The 14707-nt window shown below is 36.0% G+C and overlaps 1 long non-coding RNA gene across 1 annotated transcript; it reads right to left on the minus strand.

The window, feature by feature from the left end:
• Positions 1–4045: 4045 nt before the first annotated feature.
• LOC116538551 lies at positions 4046–11953 on the minus strand. The gene is made up of 2 exons (XR_004263682.1): positions 11898–11953; positions 4046–4127 (listed from the first exon to the last, which is right to left on the minus strand). It is a non-coding gene; the product is annotated as an uncharacterized LOC116538551 (long non-coding RNA).
• Positions 11954–14707: the final 2754 nt, after the last annotated feature.

Genomic DNA, 14707 nt, shown 5'->3' on the forward strand with positions numbered 1-14707 from the left:
TTACGTAGGTATATATGTGCCATGGTGGTTTGCTGCACCCATCAACCCATCACCTACATTAGGTATTTCCGCTAATGCTATCACTCCCCTAGACCCTCATGCCCCAACTGGCCCTGGTGTGTGATATTCCCCTCCCTGTGTCCATGTGTTCTAATTGTTCAACTTCCACTTACGAGTCTGAACATGCAGTGTTTGGTTTTCTGTTCTTGTGTCAGTTTACTGAGAATGATGGTTTCCAGCTTCATCCATGTCCCTGCAAAGGATATGAACTCATCCTTTTTATGACTGTATAGTATTTCATGTGCCACACTTTCTTCATCCAGTCTATCATTGATGAGCATTTGGTTTGGTTCCAAGTCTTTGCTATTGTGAACAGTGCCTCAATAAACATATGCGTGCATGTGTCTTTATAATAGAATGATTTATAGTCCTTTGGATATATACCCAGTAATGGGATTGCTGGGTTAAATGGTATTTCTCGTTCTAGATCCTTGAGGAATTGCCACACTGTGCCTGCAATGTTTGAACTAATTTGCGTTTCCACCAACAGCGTAAAACCATTTCTATTTTGGAGAACATTTTTATGGGATAGATGAGAAGTAATTGAATTGCTGATTAAATGGCAAGAACATTTAATATTTTAATAGTTTCCACAAATTTTCCACCAAAAATGTTGTGTCTGATTTACCCATCCTCTGCCTGTGTAGTTCACTTCCCCACAACATTGCAAATTATGTATTACCAACTCCATTTTAAAGATGAGGAACCAGAGACAGGTTAAGTTTTTTAATGTCACACAGGTATCTCAGATAATCTAATGAAGAACTTCCCAAGGTGGGATTGTTTTGGTTTCACTCTCTGTGCCATGAGGGCTTCTCTAAGCATCCACTGGTTTTTGTGGTCCTTGGAAAAACAGTTTATTCATGGCAGGATGATAGAAAGCTGGAATCCTGCAGGGAGACATTGGGATTGGAATGGTAGTACCATGAGTCACATTGTACAAGCAAGGTCATGACTAGAGAAGTCATTATTTTAATTGGTTTTATTGAATGTCGGTTAGACACACAAAATATATATACAATACATATATTAAATATAAAATAAACATAATTATATATGTAATTTATATACATTTATATTGTAATAGGTATTTGTAAATTATATATAATTATATTTATTTTATATTTAATATACATATTGTATATATATATTTTATATATAATATAAAATTATAGGTATACATTGCAATGAATGACAGTGTATCCCCATATAGTTTAAGAAGCAGACATTGCCATAATCTTTGAAACCCAGGGAGTACCTGTACCTTCCCTAGAGGTAACCACTATACCACATTTTTGTCAATAATTGTATTGGATTTTCCTGTAGTTTTAACAATTGTGGCTAAATCCATATCAAGGCCACTATGTAATTCCTCAGAGAATATGCACTGTAAAAGATCAAGGGTTATCTGCTGATGGGGTTAGCACAGGGCCAGCACATCTCTGCCTTGCAGCTGCCCAAAAGGAATATAGTGCATTGTGTTACAAACTTCAAAATTTTATTTAAATGGAATCCTAACATATGCATTCGTCTGCAACTTGCTTTGCACTACTCCACATACCCTCCTGAGAGTGAGCCACCATATGCTCACTGCTATAGTTCATTTACTTTCACTGCTATACAGTATTGCATGGGATAAATGTATCCAAATCTTTAGGTATTCTCTTGTCATTGGGCATTTGGCATGTTTCTGAGGTTTTGCTGTTGTAAACAGTGCTGTTATGAACATTTTGTAGATATTCCCTAGAGCACATCATGTATGCAAGCATTCCATGAATTCCTAGGAAAGGAGCTCTTGCATTTTTGAAATGCACAACTTCAATTTTACTGAATAAATGCCAGATTGCTATATCACAGCAATAGATGGATTTTTTCCTAACATCCTTGCCAAAACTTGATATTGTGAGACTTTGAAATTTTTGACAATTTAGTGGATGTAAAAACAGCATTTAATTGTGGTTTTAACTTTCATTTTCTTAACTAATAATGAGTTGAGTATATTTTCATGTATTTTTAACCAGTGGCATTTCTTCACAAAGTGTTCCTTTAAGTCTTCTGTGTTTCTCTTTTGTGAATTACCTTTTTCCTATTAGTTCGTAGTAGTTCTTTAAATATTCTGTGCTCTATTCCTTTGTCAGTGATACATGTTGCAATTTTTTTTCAGTTTATGGTTTATGTTCGTTTAAAGCATATTTCCTTATTACAGTCAGACGTTCTTAGTTTTAATACATTTGCTTTTTTATGATTTGCGTTTTTGAATCTTAAGACACTCATTTCTATTCTGAAGTCAAAGATATTCTTTCATATGGTATTCTAAAATGTTTATAGTTTTGTGTTACAGATTTAAATATTTAAAGCATCTGGAATGAATTTTTAAGTATGATATGAGGTAATACTCTAGTTTGTTTCTTTCATTTTTTTCTCTACTCCACATGTGGATAAGCGATTGTCTCAGATCATTATAAAGCTCATGCTTTCATACTTTCTCCATGATTGCTATGCCACACGTCTGTTTCATATGCACACATATGTTTATGGCCTTTCCATTCTGCTTGATCGGTCTTCTAAGACTGCACAAATGCTATATTTTCTTAATACCACTTTTTAATAAGTTTGGTGGGGTAGAACTTCCTACGCCATATTGAATAGCTCTCTGCTCTGTGTTTTCTTCCTTTCACTCACACTGTGGCCACTCCAATTGAATTCTTTGCTCACTATATTTCATCCTTTTTGTAGAAACTACTTGTCAAGTACCATAAAATGCTTTGAAGATCTGAGTTGGATTTACGCTGAACTCATCAAAGGAGATAATTGACACCTTTATGCTCTGAGTATTCTGATTTGTGAAAATTGTATGTTTTTTCATTTATTTGAATTTGCCTTAATGTCTTTTAATACAGCTTTATAATTTTCTTCATAAAAAACTTAAAAACTTGTACTAGATTTATTCCTAGGTACTTTATAGTTTCAGGGTGCTTAAGTAGTATCTTCCATTTAATTATAGTTTAAAAATATTTGCTATCTTTGTATATAAATGATTGTTAAATCAGACAACTTTGCTAAATATACTTATTAATTGTAATAATTTATCTGTTTCCTTTAACAATCCTATTGTCTATAACATTTCCTTTCTTCCTTCCTCTTTTCTTTCCCTTGTTTCATATTCTTAAGCTTTCCATTTATTTATCAATTCCTATTGTATGGTAAATCACTAGTAAATGTTGACTAGAAATGGTGATGACAGGCACTCTAGAATTTTCCTGTTCATAAAGAAAATGCTTCCATTTTTCCATGTATTTAGTGTGATTCATGTTTTAAATTGTTTGTAGATAACTTTTGCTGGTTAAAAAGACTCACCTCTATTTTTAGTTTGATAAGACTGTATTTTTAAAATATGAAATCAATTTTGCTTTTATCAAATAAAAATTCTGGAATTATTCTCTTTTAAACTTAATATAGAACTTATATAAAGTGATTCCTAGTGTTAGATTAACCCTCCATCTCTAATAGTGTAGCATGTTTTTGTTTCCACACATTTTTATTTGGTTTGTTCACATTTATTTAAATATTTTTGCATTTAAGTTCATGAGTAATATGGGTCTATAGTGTTTTTCTCTTGCAAAATGAGTTGTAGAATATTTCCACTGTTTTATCACCTGGAATATTTGTCAAATTAGAATTATTTTTTTCCTTGAGCGTTAGGCCTAATAGAGAAAACCATCTGAGACCTTTTCTGAATAGAAAGACTTTTAATTGCTGATTTAATTTATTGAATAGTTACAGGATTATTTACACTATTCGGTTTTTCTGGTGTTGATTCTTTGCTTTGTTGTTGTTTGGGACAGAATCTCACTCTGTTGCCAGGCTGGAGTGCAGTGGCGCAATCTTGGCTCATTGCAACCTTCGCTTCCCAGGTTCACGCAATTCTCCTGCCTCAGCCTCCCAAGTAGCTGGGACTACAGGTGCACACCACCACACCCAACTAATTTTTGTATTTTTAGTAAAGACAGGGTTTCACCATGTTGGCCAGGATGGGTGTCGATCTCTTAACCTGGTGATCCAATAGCCTCGGCCTCCCAAAGTGCTGGGGCTACAGGAGTAGGCCACCATACCCGGCTGATTCTTATATTTTTAAGTAATTTGTGGATTTTTGCTTGTTTTCAAATGTATTGGTATAAGATTATTTATCAAATCCTTTTATTTTTTTTGTGCAGTCTCCGTGGTTACATACATTTATGACTTCTAATATTGATGACGTCCCTCTCCATCAGTTGTGCAGAGGATCTGTCAGTTTTCATGGAATTGCTCTCTGCTCTGTGTTTCCTTTCTTTCATTCATGCTGTGGCCACTCAAATCGGTTTCTTTGCTCATTATATTTCATACTTTTTGTAGTCTGTTATAAATTATTAGGCTATACATTTTCCTCTGAATACTGCTGTAGCTGTATCCCACAATTTTGTTATACAGATTGAGCATCCCTAATCTGAATAACTGAAATCCAAAATAGTCCAGTATCTGAAACATTTTGAGCTCTGACATGTTGCCACAGGTGTGTGTGACACCTTTGCTTCTCACGGTTCAATGTATACACATTTTGTTTTCATATACAAAGTTATTAGAAATATTGTATAAACTTACTTTAGGCTATAGGTATAAGGTGTAGGTAAAACATAAATGATTTTTGTATTTAGACTTGGGTCCTAACCCAAATATATTTCATTGTGTAAATGTAAATGTTCCAAAATCTGAAATCCAAAATGCTGTTAGTGCATGCATTTCAGATGAGAAATATTCAAACTGCACAGTACTTTCATTATTGCTCAACTTGAAGTATTTTAAGATAATAATAACTTACTTGATCCACAAATAATTTAAACAAACTATATTTTTAAAAATAATATTTATCTTTTTGTTATTCCTTTCTAATATATAAGAATATAAAGCTATATGAGAAATTCTGAGAATTAAATTTTATATTTTTATTAGTGATTTTTAATTTAATTTTATTAATTCTTTTTAAAATTGTTTATTTATTTAAATTTTACTTTTCGATAAGTTATTGGTGTACAGGTGGCGTTTGATTACATGAGTAAGTTCTTTAGTGGTGATTTGTAAGATTTTGGTGTATTCATTAACCAAGCTTTTACCCTGCACCATATTTATAGTGTCTTATCCCTTGCCCTCTTTCCATTTCTCCCCCCAAGTCCCCAAAGTCCATTGTATCATTCTTACGCCTTTGTGTTCTCATAGCTTAGCTCCCACATACCAGTGAGAACATATGATGTGTGGTTTTCCACTCTTGAGGTCCTTCACTTAGAATAATCTCATCCAGGTCACCGCAAATGCAGTGGTATATACATACCACAAACTGTATATACTACAGTTTCTTTATCCACTTGTTGACTGATGGGCATTTGGGTTGGTTCCACGATTTTGCAATTGTGAATTGTGCCACTATAAACATGTAGGTGCAAGTGTCTTTTTCAAATAATGGCTTCTTTTCCTCTGGGCAGATACCCAGTAGTAGGATTACTTAATCAAATGGTAGTTCTACTTTAGTTCTTTTTCTTTTTTTTAATCGTACATTAAGTTCTGGGGTACATGCGCAGATCTTGCAGGATTGTTGCATAGGTACAGACATGCCATGGTGGTTTGCTGCCTCCATCCCCCCATCAGCTACATCAGGCATTTCTTCCAATGTTATCCCTTCCCAACCTCCTCACCCCACACTGTCCCTTTCCTAACCCCCCACCCACCAACAGACCCCAGTGAGTGATGTTCCCCTCCCTGTGCCCATGTGTTATCATTGTTCAATACCCACCTCTGAGTGAGAACATGTAATGTTTGGTTTTCTATTCTTGTGTCAGTTTGCTGAGAATGATGCTTTCCAGATTCATCCATATCCCTACAAAGGATATGACCTCATCCTTTTTTATGGCTGCATAGTATTCCATGGTGTATATGTGCCACATTTTCTTCATCCAGTCTATCATTGATAGGCATTTGTGTTGATTCCAGGTCTTTGCTATTGCAGTGTCTCAATGAACATATGTATGCCATGTGTCTTTATAAAAGAACAATTTGTAATCCTTTGGGCATATATCCAGTAATGAGATTTCTGGGTCAAATGGAATTTCTATTTCTAGAAATAGTAGATTCTGGATATTAGCCCTTTGTCTGAAGGGTATATTGCAAAAAATTTTTCCCATTCTGTTGGTTGCCGGTTCACTCTAATGATTTTTTCTTTTGCTGTGCAGAAGCTCTTAATTAGATCCCATTTGCCTAGTTTGGTTTTTGTTGTCATTACTTTGGGTGTTTTTGTCATGAAGTCCTTGCCTATGCCTGTGTCCTGGATGGTGTTGCCTAGGTTTTCTTTTAGGGTTTTTATGGTGTTAGGTCTTATGTTTAAATCTTTAATTCATCTTTTTGCTTAGGATTTTCTTGGCTGTGTGGGCTCTCTTTTGGTTCCATAAAAAGTTTAAAGTGGGTTTTTCCAGTTCTCTGAAATAGATCAATGATAGCTTAATGGGGATAGCACTGAATCTATAAATTACTTTGGGCAGTATGGCCATTTTCACAATATTGATTCTTCCTAACCATGAGCATGGAATGTATTTCCATCTGTTTGTGTCCTCTCTTATTTCCTTGAGCAGTGACTTGTAGTTCTCCTTGAAGAGGTCATTCACATGCCTTGTAGTTGTATTCCTGGGTATTTTATTCTCTTTGTAGTAATTGTGAATGGGAGTTCACTCGATTTGGCTCTCTGTTTGTCTGTTATTGGTGTATAGGAATAATTGTGATGTCTGTACATTTGTTTTGTATCCCGAGGCTTGGCTGAAGTCACTTTTCAGCTTAAGGAGATTTTGGGCTGAGATGATGGGGTCTTCTAAATATACAATCATGTCATCTACAAATAGAGACAATTTGACTTCCTCTTTTCCTGACTGAATACCCTTTATTTCTTTTTCTTGGCTGATTGTTCTGGCTAGAACTTCCAATACTATATTGAATAGGAATGGTGAGAGAGGGCATCCTTGTCTATGTCTTCCAGTTTTTGCCCATTCAGTATGATATTGGCTGTGGGTTTGTCATAATAGCTTTTATTATTTTGAGCTACGTTCCACCAATACCTAGTTTATTGAGAGTTTTTAACATAAAGGGCTGTAGAATTTTGTCAAGGCCTTCTCTGCATCTATTGAGATAATCATGTGGTTTTTGTCTTTCATTCTGTTTATGTGATGGATTATATTTCTAGATTTGTGTATGTTGAACCAGCCTTGCACCCCCGGGATGAATCCTACTTGATCATGATGGAGAAGCTTTTTGATGTGGTGTTGCATGTGGTTTGCCAGTTTTTATTGAAGATTTTTGCATTGATATTCATCATGGATATTGGCCTGAAGTTTTCTTTTTTAGTTATGTCTCTGCCAGGTTTTGGTATCAGGATGATGTTTGTCTTATAAAAGGAGTTAGGAAGGATTCTCTCTTTTAGTTTTGTTTGGAATAGTTTCACAAGGGATGGTACCAGCTCCTCTTTGTCTGGTAGAATTTGGTAGTGAACCCATCTGGACCTGGGCTTTTTTTGGTTGGTAGGCTGTTAATTGCTTCCTCAACTTCAGACCTCGTTATTGGTCTCTTCAGGGATTCAATTTCTTCCTGTTTTTGTCTTGGGAGGGTGTAAATGTCCAGGAGTTTATCCATTTCTTCCAGATTTACTGGTTTAGTTGTGTAGAGTTGTTTGTAGTAATCTCTGATGGTAGTTTGTATTTCTGTAGAATTGGTGGTAATATCCCCTATATCATTTTTACTGCATCTGTTTGATTCTTCTCTCACTCTCTCTTTTTTTTAATTAGTCTGGCTAGTGGTTTGTCTACTTTGTTGATCTTTTAAAAAAACCAGCTCTTGGATTTATGATTTTTTGAAGGGGTTTTTGTTTGCCTATCTTCTTCAGTTCTGCTCTGATCTTAGTTATTTTTTTCTTCTGTTAGCTTTTGAATTTTTTTGATCTTGCTCCTCCAGCTCTTTCAATTTTGGTGATAGGGTGTCGATTTTAGATCTTTCCTCACTTCTCATGTGGGCATTTATTGCTATAAATTTCCCTCCAGACACCACTTTACATGTGTCCCTGATATTCTGGTATGTTGTGTGTTCATTCTCATTGGTTTCAAAGAACATCTTTATTTCTGCCTTCATTTCATTGTTTATCCAGTTGTCATTCAGGATCAAGTTGTTCAGTTGCCATATAGTTGTGCGGTTTTGAGTCAGTTTCTTAATCCTGAGTTCTAATTTGATTGCACTGTTGTCTGAGAGACTGTTTGTTATGATTTCTGTTCTTTTGCATTTGCTGAGGAGTGATTTTCTTCCAATTATGTGGTCAGTTTTAGAATAGATATGATGTGGTGCTGAGAAGAATATATATTCTTTGGATTTGGGGTGGAGAGTCCTGTAGATGTCTATTAGGTCCACTTGGTCCAGATCTGTGTTCAAGTCCTGGATATCCTTGTTGATTTTCTGTCTCATTAATCTGTCTAATATTAGACAGTGGAATGTTAAAGTCTTCCACTGTTATTGTATGAGAGTCTAAATCTCTTTATAGGTCATTAAGAACTTGCTTTATGTATCTAGGTGCTCCTATATTGGGTGCATATATATTCAGGATAGTTAGCTCTTCTTGTTGCATTGATCCTTTTACCATTGCATAATGCCCTTCTTTGTCTCTTTTGATCTTTGTTGGTTTAAAGTCTGTTTTATCAGAGACTAGGATTGCAACCCACGCTTTTTTTTCTCTCCATTTTCTTCTTCTTCCATCCCTTTATTTTAAGTCTATGTGTGTCTTTGCACATGAGGTGGGTCTCCTACATATAGCACACCAATGGATCTTGACTTTTTATCCAGTTTGCCAGTCTGTGTCTTTTGATTGGTGCATTTAGGCTATTTACATTTAATGTTAATATTGTTATGTGTGAGTTTGATTCTGCCATTTTCTTACTGGCTGGTTGTTTTGCCTGTTAGTTGACACAGTTTCTTCATTGTGTTGTTGGTCTTTACCATTTGTTACGTTTTTGCAGTGGCTAGTACTGGTTGTTCCTTTCCATGTTTAGCGTTTTTTTCAGGAGCTCTTGTAAAACAGGTCTGGTGGTGACAAAATCTCTCAGCAACTGCTTGCCTGGAAGGCTTTTATTTCTCCTTCAGTTATGAAGCATAGTTAGGCTGGATATGAAATTCTGGGTTGAAAGTTCTTTTCTTTAAAGATGTTGAATATTGGCCCCTACTCTCTTCTGGCTTGTAGGGTTTCTGCTGAGAGATCCTCAGTGAGTCTGATGGGCTTCCCTTTGTGGGTAACCCAACCTTTCTCTCTGGCTGCCCTTAGCATTTTTTCCTTCATTTCCACCCTGGTGAATCTGAAGATTATATGCCTTCGGGTTGCTCTTCTTGAGGAATATCTTTGTGGTTTTCTCTGTATTTCCTGGATTTGGATGTTGGTCTGCCTTTGCAAGGCTGGGGAAATTCTCCTGGATAATATCCTAAAGAGTGTTTTCCAGCTTGGATTCATTCTCCCCATCACATTCAGGTACACCGATCAAGTGTTGATTAGGTTTTTCACATAATCCCATATTTCTTGGAGGTCTTGTTCATTTCTTTTCACTCTTTTTTCTCTAATCTTGCCTTCTCGTTTTATTTCATTGAGTTGATATTCAATCTCTGATATCCTTTCTTCTGCCTAATCGATTTGGTGATTGAAACTAGTGTATGTTATGTGACGTTCTTGTGTTGTGTTTTTCAGCTTCATCAAGTTGTTTATGTTCTTCTCTAAGCTTGTTATTCTAGTTAGCATTTTGCCTAACTTTTTTTCAACATTTTTAGTTTCTTTGCATTGGGTTAGAACATGTTCCTTTAGCTCAGAGAAGTTTGTTATTACCTACCTTCTGAGGACTGCTTCTGTAATTCATCAAACTCATTCTCCATCCTGTTTTGTTCCTTTGCTAGTGAGGAGTTTTGATCCCTTGGAGGAGAAGAGGCATTCTGGTCTCTGATGGTTTCATCCTTTTTGCACTGGTTTCTTCCCATCTTCATGGATTTATCTTCCTTTGGTCCTTGAAGTTGGTGATTTTGGATGGGGTCTCTAAGTAGTTGTCCTTTCTGTTGATGTTGAAACTATTTCTTTTTGTTTTTTTAGTTTTCTTTCTAACAGTCAAGCCCCTCTGCTGTAGGACTGCTGGAGGTTCACTCCAGACCTTGCTTGCCTGGCAATCACCAACGGGGGCTCCAAAACAGCAACTATTGCTGCCTGATATTTCCTCTGGTAGCTTTGTCCCAGAAGAGTACTCACCAGTTGTCAGCCTGAGATCTCCTGTATGTGGTGTCTTTTTGGTTATGCAGGGGTCAGAGAGTCGCTTGAGGAGACAGTCTGTCCCTTGTCTGCCTGCAGAGGCACTACTGGGCTGCCACAGGCTCAGTCCAGCTGTTAGGTAAGCTTCCTCTGACTTTTGTTTACACAGATAAGATCAGCTATGGTGGACGCCCTTCCCCCCACTGAGCTCAAACAAATATGCTGGCTGTGAAACTCTCAAGCAAGAGGGCTTCAGTTTGCTGGTCTTTGTGGGGGTGGGACCTACCAAGCAGTATCACGTGTCACCCTGCTTTCAGCTCCCACTCTTTCAGGGGAGTGGGAAGTTCTGTCCAGCAGGCACTCTTGGTGCTTGTCAAAACGTCTACCCAGATCTGGGCCAACAACCTGTGGCCCTGGCCAGAGCTGCAGTTCAGATCTGTGCTAGTAACTCATGATGCCTTTCAGCCTGGCCAGGATCTCCTTGTCTGTGGGTTGCAAAGGCCATGAGAGAAGTGCAGTATCTGAACTAGAAAACTGGAGTACCGGGGGGAAGAATTCCTGACCCTCTATCCAGTTGCACTTCCTGGGTGGGGCAGCACCACACCCTGCCTCAGTTTGCCCTCCTTCAACTACACCCACTGTCCAACCAGTCCCATTGCAAAGAACCTGGTACCTGGGTTGGAAATGTGGAGATTGCTCACCTTCCGCATGCTTTGCTGGGAACTGCCCTCCAGAGCTGTTTCTATTTGGCCATCTTGGCAGAACTCTCTAATTTTATTAATTCTTTAGTGTTTGAATTACAGCCCAGTTGGTTAATTTTATAAATGTTATATATGTGCTGAAGAAAAATTTGTGTTTTCTACTGGCATGGTTAAAGTGTTACCTTTGTGTGTTTAAGTTTGTTAGCTGCATTGCTTTAATTTTACATGTGCAGACTTTGTATTTTCCTGATACATTATCTACTATAAAAAAAAGTTTCAAAATCTCCACCTACGATATTGCTTTTGTTGTTGATGATGGATTTTTCTTCTAGTTCTTTTAATTTTTGGTTACCGTATATTAAACTTGTTGTTATATACACGCAACTTTTTAATTATTATATATTCCTTAATAATAAAACCTTTAACTATTCAATAATATTTCTATTAGACTCTAAGAGATTAATAGTGTTAATGCTTATGCCTTTCTGTATTTTTACTATTAATAGAGAGCTATATAATGACTTTGGTTAGGACTTGCCTGGTATAATTTTCTTTATTCTTTTAGCCTTATTCTTTTTTGGGACGGAGTTTCGCTCTTGTTACCCAGGCTGGAGTGCAATGGTGCGATCTCGGCTCACCGCAACCTCTGCCTCCTGGGTTCAGGCAATTCTCCTGCCTCAGCCTCCTGAGTAGCTGGGATTACAGGCACGTGTCACCATGCCCAGCTAATTTTTTGTATTTTTAGTAGAGACGGGGTTTCACCGTGTTGACCAAGTTGGTCTCGATCTCTTGACCTCGTGATCCACCCGCCTCGGCCTCCCAAAGTGCTGGGATTTCAGGCTTGAGCCACCGCGCCCGGCCAGCCTAATTCTTTCTAATAGTCATCATTCAGAAATGTTTCTTATGGTTACCATAAAGTTAGCTTCTGTTTATTCATCTTGTCTGACAATCTTTGTCTTAATACTTGAATGTAGTTCTTTTATATTCATTCTAAGTATCATTATAATTACATTTTTATTGACATCATTTATTTTGAGCCTTTTGTGTATTATGCATTTCCTATGCTTTTTAACTTTCCTTTTCCCCTTCTTTTTGATTGCTTCTGTAAATTTTCTCATTGCACCTTTTTCTCTCTACTATTTTGGAACTGATTTGTTCTGTCTTCTGTTCTGTTAATGGTCACCTCAGAAATTTAAGATGCTTGTTATCCTTACATCTGCCCTAAACAATACAAGGACTAACAATAAATTAGCAGCAGTCTCATGACTTCCTTATGATATATTATTTCCAGTGATTGCTTTTTCCTGTGTTGGTAAAAAAATATTAATATTGTCTTATATAGCCAGTGTTTGGATAAATTTACCTCCACTTTCCCTTTTTTTGTATTTTTTTTTTTTTTTGATTGTTTGTTTTTTTTTTTATTCTCACATCTGAGATCTTCCTTCTGATTGTTTTCAGTTTACCTTTAGGATAACCTTACAATATCATTTAGTAAAGGTATTTTGAGCACAGTGTTTAGTTTTTGTTAATCTGATTTTTTTCCTTCATCTACTTTTAGAAAGATGTTTTCACTGGATCTATTTTGTCTCAGCACATTCAAGATATTATTCCACTGTCCTCTGACTTCCATTTTCTATTTGTCATTCTTTTATTGCCTATTTGTCTTTTCTATTTGAAGGTTTTTAAGATTGTCTCTGTTTTTCCTTAGTATTGTGCAGTTTCACAGTTATGTTTCTAATGTGGATTTAATTTTGTTCTTATTCTGTTTGCTTTTGTAATGTAAGTATTAATGTCATTTATCAGTCTAAAGTTTCTTAGTCATTATTTCTTCAAATATCATCTTTCCCCAGCTCACTTCAACTTTCTCGTCCTCCAATTAGCCAAACATGAGATTTCTTTCTCTCCTTCATGTATTCTAAATCTCTTTTGTAATTTATTGAATCTTTGTGTTTCTATACTGCATTATAGATAATGTGTTTAAATTTAACTTCAATTTTGTTAAATATCTCTTTAGCTTTGGAAACTTTACAGTTAAAACCATCCATTGGGTTTAAAAATATTGTTTATTTATTTTATTTCATTTCATTTAACTTTCATTTCATTTTACATATATGCATAAATTTATATAATAAACATTTACACTTATTTAATTAGCAGGATAGTTTCTTATAACTGCACAAAATAATCTATGATGTCATAGTTTATTTTTTATTTATTTTATTTTATTTGTATAACTATTATTTTACTTTTGGAGTACATGTGCAGGTTTGTTTTATAGGTAAATCCATGTCAAGGGGGTTTGTTGTACATATTATATCATCATCCAGGCACTAAGCCTAGTACCCAATAGTTATTCTTTCTGATCCTTTCCCTTCTCCCACTCACCACTGTCAAGTAGGCCCCATTCTCTATTGTTCCCTTCATTGTGTCCATGAGTTCTAATCCTCTAGCTGTCACCTATAAGTGAGAATATGTGGTGTTTGGTTTTTGATCCTGTGTTAGTTTGCCAAAGATAATGTCCTCCAGTTCCATCCATGTTCCCACAAAAGATACAATCTTATTCTTCTTCATAGCTACATAGTATTCCATGATGTATATGTATCACATTTTCTTTATCCATTGATGGATATTTAGTTTGGTTTCATGTCTTTGCTATTGTGAATAGTGCTGCAGTGAACATTTATATGCATATGCCTTCATGGAAGAATAATTTCTGTTCCTTTGGGTATATTCTCGGTAATAAGATTGCTGGGTCAAATGGAAGTTCTGGTTTTAGCTCTCTGAAGAATGACCATACTGATTTCCACAATGCTTGAACAAATTTTCTTTCTCACTGACAGTGTACAAGCATTTCTTTTTCTCCACAGCCTTATCAGCATGTTATTTTTTGATGTTTTAATAAAGGTGGTTCTGACTGGTGAGATGGTATCTCATTGTGATTTTGTTCACATTTCTCTAATAATCAGTGATACTGAGCTTTTGTTCATATGCTTGTTAACTGCATCTGTCTCTTTAGAAAAGTGGCTGCTCATATATGTTGTCTGCTTTTTAATGGAGTTGGTTTTTTTTTTGTTTTGTAAATTTGTTTAAGTTCCTTGTAGATGCGGAATAGCAGACTTTTGTCAGATGCATAGTTTGCAAATATATTCTCCCATTCTGTAGGTTGTCTATTTACTCTGTTGATAGTTTCTTCTGCTCTGCAGAATCTCTTAAGTAGAGACAAAGTGGATCTAATTTGTCAATGTCTGCTTTTCTTAAATTGCTTCTGGAAGCTTCATCATAAACTCTTTGCCCATTTTTATGCCCAGAATGGTATTGCCTAGATTGTCTCCTAGGGTTTTTATAGTTTTGGGTTTTACATTTAAATCTTTAGTCCATCCTGAATTGATTTTTGTATACGGTAGGAAAGGAGTCCAGTTTTTATCTTCTTCATATGGCTAGCCAGTTATCCCTCCACCATTTACTGAATAGGAGGTCTTTTTCCCATTGCCTGTTCTTTTTCAGCTCTGTCAAAGAACAGATGGTTGTAGGTGTGTGGCTTCATTTCTGAGCTCTCTAATTTGCTCCATTGGTTGATGTGTCTGTTTCTGTACCAGTACCACGCTGTTTTGGTTAC

The sequence above is a fragment of the Sapajus apella genome, unplaced genomic scaffold (genome assembly GCF_009761245.1).
Source record: "Sapajus apella isolate SASKATOON/1434 unplaced genomic scaffold, GSC_monkey_1.0 scaffold120, whole genome shotgun sequence".
In the NCBI taxonomy this organism is placed as follows: domain Eukaryota; kingdom Metazoa; phylum Chordata; class Mammalia; order Primates; family Cebidae; genus Sapajus; species Sapajus apella.